Source organism: Salvelinus sp. IW2-2015, linkage group LG35 (genome assembly GCF_002910315.2).
Source record: "Salvelinus sp. IW2-2015 linkage group LG35, ASM291031v2, whole genome shotgun sequence".
Taxonomy (NCBI): Eukaryota; Metazoa; Chordata; class Actinopteri; order Salmoniformes; family Salmonidae; genus Salvelinus; species Salvelinus sp. IW2-2015.
In genome coordinates, this window is record NC_036874.1 from 11854593 (window position 1) to 11862664 (window position 8072).

The 8072-nt window shown below is 43.0% G+C and overlaps 1 protein-coding gene across 1 annotated transcript in view; it reads left to right on the forward strand.

Annotated features, from left to right (window-relative positions):
• The window catches only part of iglon5 (IgLON family member 5), a 154562-nt gene that overhangs the window by 23582 nt on the left and 122908 nt on the right, over window positions 1-8072 (forward strand). The window lies entirely within an intron of this gene.

The window sequence follows — 8072 nt, forward strand, 5'->3', positions numbered from 1 at the left end:
CAGGTCAGGGCCACACTCTTAGTTCAATTTCTAGTTTGGAAGGTGTAATCATTTCTTTCCCGGGGGTTACAGGTACAAGGGCTGTGATTTGGAGTGAGGGAGGCAAGTGGATGAGAAACCTTAAGAAACAGGAGAGAGAGAGAGAGAGATAGAGAGAAGCCTCTTAGCTAAACCCTGTCCTGTTAACACTGTAAGAGTCCAGAGTCCGCCCTGCGACCAGCCAGCCATCCTGTAAGATTTAACAAGTCTCCCCTTCCACCGCCCCCCTCCCCGTCCAAATCATAAGGCAATAGAGATGTGTCATCTTGATAAATGAGGAAGAGGTCTTGGTTATTTCTGGCCTTTTTAAGGAGCCTTTGGGGAAAAAACACTTCCTAATTCAAGGACGCCACATTTAAAATGTGACCCACTTCATTCATCAAAGGCCCTCTCTCTCTGTCCATCGCCTTCCTCGTCAGACTGATTTTAGGAGGACCGTCTGGGCTGAGCTGAAGCTGAAAACAACTGCCTTCGGCCAACAAACACCAGGCCTCATGGGTTCAAATACTATTTGTAATCTCTCAAATACTTGGAGTGCTAGGTGGGCGGAGTTTGCAGCAATTGGAACTTTTCTATTTGTCAAATCCGAACAGGCAAGTTTAATCAAGCACAGCCAAAATATTTGAAATCATTTCATATAATATTGAAACCCAGGTTTGGCCGATAAACTTCTGTGAATCCTCCACCTTTCCACAATTGGAAACTCTGGCCGATTTCTAACTCTAAATGTTCAAGTTCAATTATCCTATCACATAGATTTCACACTGTGCCAAGTCTTTGTGGTCAGAGTACCTACATTTCTTCATCTTTACACTCTGCCTGATGGGCTAAGTGTGGGTACTGCGAGGGGGAGAAGTGCTGAAGGTTTGCGGAGATGATAGCACCTGTTAGCCAAAGCGAGCTCAATCATGGCAAGTCACGGATCAGCTCCCTGCATGATAGCCGTCGGCGGAGTGCAGAAAGGAAGGTATAAGGTAAGGTATGCACAGATGAGCTAGCTAACGCTAGGAGAGGTGGCACTACAGTAGGAAATGGCACGGTGTGTTGCTTCCTAATTGAAGTTAGCGCTAGCCTGCGGCGTYGGTAGCATGTGGCGAGAGAGGAGGAAAAAGAGAGGGAGCAAGAAAAAAACAGGTGGAAGCAAGKGAAAAGAATAGTAACCTGGGGCATTTTATGTGGGTGTGATGTGTAAGCTTTCACAAATTCACACTCCCTCACCTACACACTCGCATGTAATGTAGAGTCAAATTGAGGCAGTTTGTGTGTGTGTGTGTGTGTGATGTGTGAAATTTCACACACACGTACACACTCTCCCTCACCTACACACCGTCTCTCACATATGTATAGTAGTCGGGATAGCATTGCTCTATAAGAAGACAAACAGTCTAAATATTCTAGCCCTTAGCAGCTGCATTAGCATACCTGTTGGTGGCAGCTAGGTACCTCTGGGCTATTACCATGTGTGTACTGCAGCTTMTTTTATCCTCTCACTTTGCCCCCGAACACACATATAAACACACAGAGACAGACATGCACACAGTTTGCMCACTGGACCGTTTCTTACATGTGCAGCTTTGCTTAGAATTTAAAAGTCAAGGCAGCACTGGATTTAAAAGGCAACATGGGGTTGGAGGGATGTTGTTTATCCTTCAAAACACACACACACACACAGAGATATTCACACCTGTGCAATGAGGTCAGCCGACCAGCCGGTCCTATCTGATGTTGTCTTGCCTGGGCCGGTCTCAGATCTCTTTTTGGGGGCATGTGATATCTGCCTGTGCCCAGCTACCATGGGCATTAGTGCTGCTGTCCTTGTGGCTGCAGGCCACTGAGTAGAGGAACCTTTGATCAGGGCCCGGCTCTGACTCCATCCACACAGCCTCACATTTACTCTGCTCCGGTCTGGCCACAGCACAGCCCGCATCTTTGTCATAGTGGGGGAGCTTCAGGAAGATTTTCTTTAGTCTTCCCCTCGCTAGCTTTTATGACCCAGACCCAGTGTCAGTCACAACCCGCCAAAGCCTCTTTCAACCCTTGATCCTCACGCCGCTGGTTTTCGCCACAGAAAATAAACTTAAATATCCCCCAAATGCTTCCGATTAAATGTCATCCATGAAAATGGCATAAGGGAAAGAACAGGAGGGAGGAGAAAAACACTTAATCAGCGTGGCCTTGCCATTTCAGCGGAGGAATRAGGAACATGCTTTTGCTAATGAGGTCCCGTTGAAATTCCCTGCCATGCGATGTTGGCTTTTCATGGCTTGATTTCACATCCATTTATCCGCCCCCGAGCCGCAAATGGGCCCAGGAATGTATGCGTCATATAACGGCGACAGCTGCACTATCAAAACAGGGAAGTGGGGGGTAGCAGACATTGGATGGGAAAATAGATTATAAAGGAAGTTTTTGGATTGGATCAATGTCAAGGCACTCTCCTCCCTGTGTGGAGTCAGTAGACTAGAGGTGTAACGGCATCCTGGTTTCAGARCATTTTGTATTATTCTGTATGTAAATCCGAGACACTACTTTTAGGATAATACTGTATGTCACGTTTCGTCCATCATCCATTTCTTATGATATATTACGAATTACAATTTGCATGATATGTTAAGATTTGCRAAACGTACAATATGTTACGTATTTGCATAACATAAGATATGTTGCAAAKTCCAATTTGTGGATAACATTAGCTAGGTGGCAAATGCTAATGTTAGCTAGCTGGCTAACATTAGCTAGCCTAGGGGTTAGGGTTAAGGTTAGGGTTAAGGTTAGAAGTTACGGTAGGTTAAAGGGTTAAGGTTAGGGTTAGGGTTAGCTAAAATKGTTCATTTTACAGTTAGGGGAAGGGCCAGCTAACATGCTAAGTAGTTGCAAAGGAGAAAAAAATGTAGTAAGTATTTGAAAAGTTGMTAATTAGCAAAATTGTTAAAATTGTCCTTGTAGAGATTCGAACACGAAACCTTCGGGTTGCTAGACATTTGCATTATACATAAATAAATAAAGGTCAAATAAATATATAAATACGTCCACCCACCCCGACCAACCGCCTTCCTTTCGTTTTTTACCTTAAGTAATCTTCTGTCTTATGTAACCATACCAAACCTAACATATCATACTAATTTGAGTGTCTTGGATTTACATTTACTATTTTATGTCTAGTCTATGAGACCAGGTTGGTAACAGAGATGGTGTAGTGATGCTTGTGTAATTTATTTTCCACTTTTTGGAAGACTAGAAGTGTAATTGTTAGGGTGGATGTGACCAGCCTTGGCATCCTTTTTATGTTCACGCTTCTTGGTGAATGCTTCTCCACTTTTTTCCTCTGTTCTTCAATGTACACAAGACACCGACACTAAGGCGGATACAGGGAATGTATACAGCTTTCCATGGAGGTTGCATTGCGAAAGCTGATTGAAATCCTAAACCCATTTTCCACTCTGAGAGAGAGAGAAAATGAAATTATCCATCTCCCTGATACTCCAAGACTATCTCGCCATTTCTTCATTCTCTTGCCAATTTAACTGTGTAACAAATCCAAATTAAAAGATTGGAAGATTTGACCTTTTTTTTTACTCAGTTATGGTAAAGATAAGCTTGTCGTTGTTTCTGCTGCAGGAGGAGAAACAAAAGTAKGATTTGATTTGATTTGTTTTGCAAACTTCATTTGAAGTTTTTAAAAGTGGACACGGACTGATATTGACTTCTGTAACGGTTTGTGGCCTTCCAAATGAGTGCATAATGCTATATCCCCATGCTGCATTTACATTGGATTATTTGTGAATCCAGGAAGAGGGATATTCATGTTGGCAGTGCAGTAAGACATAGAGTAAATGGACATGCTCGCATTGGGACTGATTTAAAGGCTGAGTCTCAAGAGGAACGTTAGCCTTTGGTTGAGTTGTCAACTAACGTGAATTCAATGTGAAATCAACAACATTATTCACCATGCCATTGGATATAGGTTCAAATTTGGGTGAAAAAGAGATGAAATGCCCTATGTTGATKACTTTTTGTAAATCCAATCAGTTTTCAATGTTGATTCAACATCATCACGTYGATCTATTTTGGTTGAAATGATGTGGAAACAACATTGACTCAACCAGTTCTGGCCCAGTGGGACACTTTGTTAAGGGTATAACTGGTTGCGACAGCACTTTTAGTTAGACTACAGTGGCGGTCGGTGCCGTTTAAGATGAGGGAGGACGATTATTATTTTTATGAGCGTGGCCTTACTTATATTACAGCATATTGGATGACTGTCATTCAAATTCCATTCACCCAGGTCAACGTAACGTCGATAGGTTTAGGCTACTACATGATACATGATACTAGAATATTCCCCATACCCATCATAAGATTGCTACAACCTAGCCTATGAATGAACGCTTACAACGTAGGTGCACAGGTCGAGAAAAATGTGAGAAATCAAGGTGACAGACATCGATACATTCAATACCGCCTTGCACACTCTTGCCTGAATCTAGCTGTTCTGGGGTGTRATCATTAGTCCAAACAGAATGAGCGTTTCTATTGGAAAATTCAGGTATGTCCATCCCGTTTAGTTTGCTTCCGTTTAAGAAACGTTTTGCAACGGAATCAGCGGAATGAATACATCCCTGATCTCCCGCACACACAGTTCACTTTCATAGCAGCCCCATACAGCATCATTACTTTGTTCGTTGTATAATTATTTATCGGATCTACGCACTCTCCTCTACTAACCTTTTCTCTTTGCTTGTGGAATTCAGTGCACAACACAACAGCTATCTGTGACCATGTGAAAAAACCTCTTCAAGCCAAACCTTCATACCATAACCGATAACCGCTAAACAGGCTATATCATTGTCACTATATTAGCTAACGTCATAGTCAACATAGCTACTAGAACTAACACGTTAGTAAACTCACAATTCTTCTATTTTATTTCTCTCGGCATTKTTTGGAAGGGCATGACAATAAGGATTTCACTGTTCGTCCAAACATGTTGTTTACAAAGCATGTGACAAATAAAATTTGATTTGACTTCAATCCAATCCATGTGTACAATCATGCAGTACATGTATAGCAAGCAATTTAGCAGTTACACCGGCGGGCCCCAGTGGGAATAAATTCATAAAAACTAAAGCTTACCTTGACTTGGAAGAGTTGCAGTGTTGGCTAGCCTTAGCCAGTTAGCTAACATAAATAGCATTCTTCTCTGTTTGTCAGGTTGTTGAGTAGGCTAAATTAGCTGCAGCCATTAGCTAGCTAAGTAAATGAAAGGTAAACTAAGAACAGGAAAAAAATACAACTTAATATAGCTAGCTCTCTCTCGCTCTCTCTCGCTCKRCTGCTTCTCCTTAATTTGTTAAGAAATTAATTTGTTCAAAACTGTTCAACGATAGTCTTTCTCTCTCTTTGAGTCAACATCTCACCACACTTTATGCACTGCAGTGCTACAGTAGCTAGCTAGCTTATGCTTTCAGTACTAGATTCATTCTCTGATCCTTTGGATGGACAATATGTCAGTTCATGCTGCAAGAGCTCTGAGAGGTTGGAGGACGTCTTCTGGAAGTTGTCATAATTACTGTGTAAGTCTATAGGTTAGKCCGGAAAATAGCTGTCCTCCGGCTATACCATGGTGCTAGMCTAAAGGGTGATGTTGAGGGTACTGTAGACCTTCATTGCAAAACAGTGTGTTTTAATCAGTTATTTGGTGACGTTGATATATTTAGTATAATTGTATGTAAAAATGTATGTTTCACAATTAAAAATTGTATGAAATTCACTGAGTAGGATGGTCCTCCCCTTCATCCTCTGAGGAGCCTCCACTGCTTGACATGAAGGATCACATCTTTTAGTCTGTCTGTTTTGGTCTCTCATATTTGTTTATGGGGCACCATATCTTGGGTGACATGTTACTTGAAAATAATGTCCTACCTAGAACCGGAAAGGGTTATTTGGCTGGCCCTGTAGGAGAACCCTTTTTGGTTACGTCCATGTAGAACCCGTTTTGGTTCCAGATAAAGGGTTCTACAGAGACAGCCAAACAACTCTTTACAAACCATTTCTTCTAAGAGTGTTCAGCTGCCAGGATTAAGTGCAATGATTATCACCCCTGCTTCTATTTTTTCCATTAGCTTAAATGATTAAATGACACACAAAAGCTGTTCCATACAGTGTGATCTGATCCCTTTAGGATTAGCAATACGTTCTGTGGGAGACTGATGTGTGTCCACCTTACCCTGCCTGCCTGCCTGCAGTGCTGAGGGGGCTGTCGATGTTCCGAGGAGAATGGCTCCTGTCCCGATGACTAGTCTCCAGTTTATTATTAGTCAGAAGTGAGTGGGTGGGAGCGCGAGATAAAGAGAGGGGAAGAGAGGAGATAGACAGAGTGGGGATAATAGGAGTGTTTGCCGGAGGGAGGGAGGGAGGGAGGGGAGGTGGAGAGGGAGGAGAGGGAGGAGAGAGAGACATGTAAATACAAGAAGTGTGAGAGGAACCACAAAATGGAAAAACGAGGGGAAAGTAAAAAATGTTTAGGAGGCACAGGAAATAACATAGAAACTGAGAATGTAGAATCTGAAATGGAAGTAGGGAGGGATAATGATGAGAAGGTAGGAATGGTGGAGACGGAGACGTGTTCTGCATTGAGAGGATAGAGAGAGGGAGGGAGTGATAGGGAGCCTTGCTGGACTGATACATTATTGCTGGACTATTGATTTAGCGGGGAGGGAGAAAAAGGAGGGCGTCTGCGAATGAGAGAGAKAGATGGTGAGAAAAAATGGATGATGAGAGGATGTTGACAGTAATGTTAGATATCTGAGTCATTGGTATTACCCCATTCACCGCGGTAAACAAAGTTTAAGGACCCAATGCATCGCCCGGTCGTCGTAAACGGTTCATCTTGACAATGTAAACATCATCCATTTATATGTGTGACCTTAAAAGACTTGTGGAAGGCCTCCCGAGTAGCGCAGCGTCACTACAGCCTGTGTCACAACCAGCCGTGACCGGGAGTCCCATAGGGTGGCGCAAAATTGGCCCAGCATTGTCCGGGTTAGGGGAGGGTTTGGCCGGGGGGACTTTACTTGACTTTACCCAGGCGCCTTCGGATGTCAGTTGAACGGTGTTTCCTCCGACACATTGGTGCAGCTGGCTTCCGTATAAAGCGAGCGGGTGTTAAGAAGCGTGGCTTCCCGAGCCTGTTGGGGAGTAATCATGAAATTTGGGAGACAAAGGGGGTAAAAATTGCAAAACATTATAAAGCACTTGTGGTAATCCCTCAAGGGTCGGAGAAACTGATCTATTAGCTAAGTAATGCTAAGTTTGGCCTAATATGGTTCTCAATCAGAGGCAGATGTTTTGTGTTGTCTCTGATTGGGAATCATATATAGGTGGCTTGTTTTGTGTTGTGGTTTGTGGGTGGTTGTTTCCTGTCTCTGTGTTTTCTCTGCACCAGATAGGGCTGTATAATTTTGTTATTTTGTAAGTGTTCACTGTTTAATCGTCATTATTAAATATGTTGAGCACAAGCTACGCTGCTCTTGGTCCGATCCCTGCTACACCTCCTCTTCAGACGAAGAGGAGGAAGGCTGCCGTTACATATATATATATTTACTGGAGGTTTTTGAGTGACGAATACTCACCATTACAAATGACTGCCTGGTGTGTTTCCCCCTCAAGTCACAAGGCTCTAGCAGAGGCAGACAGTTAAATACTGTGCTAAGAGGCAGACATGTTACCACAGGGGTTACAATTCTGCTTCATTCCCCCAGGGAGGACTTCGGTGTAACCTTGAACAAGGTACACAGACTTCAGGCAGTCAGTAAACAACGACACGAGGCAGACATTTTGTCTAACAGAGGTCCCTCTCAATGAGGAAGTCAGCTAATCAACCTGACACATTATTATTACACAGATGGTAATCATGAGCATAAAGGAAATAGAAGAAGACAAAGCGTTCCTAACTGAAAAGAGAAGTTTTTTCTTTTTCCACTCAGACTGCCAGTCTGTCGGTATCAGTCCTTGGCCTTTAGCTGTGTGTGTGT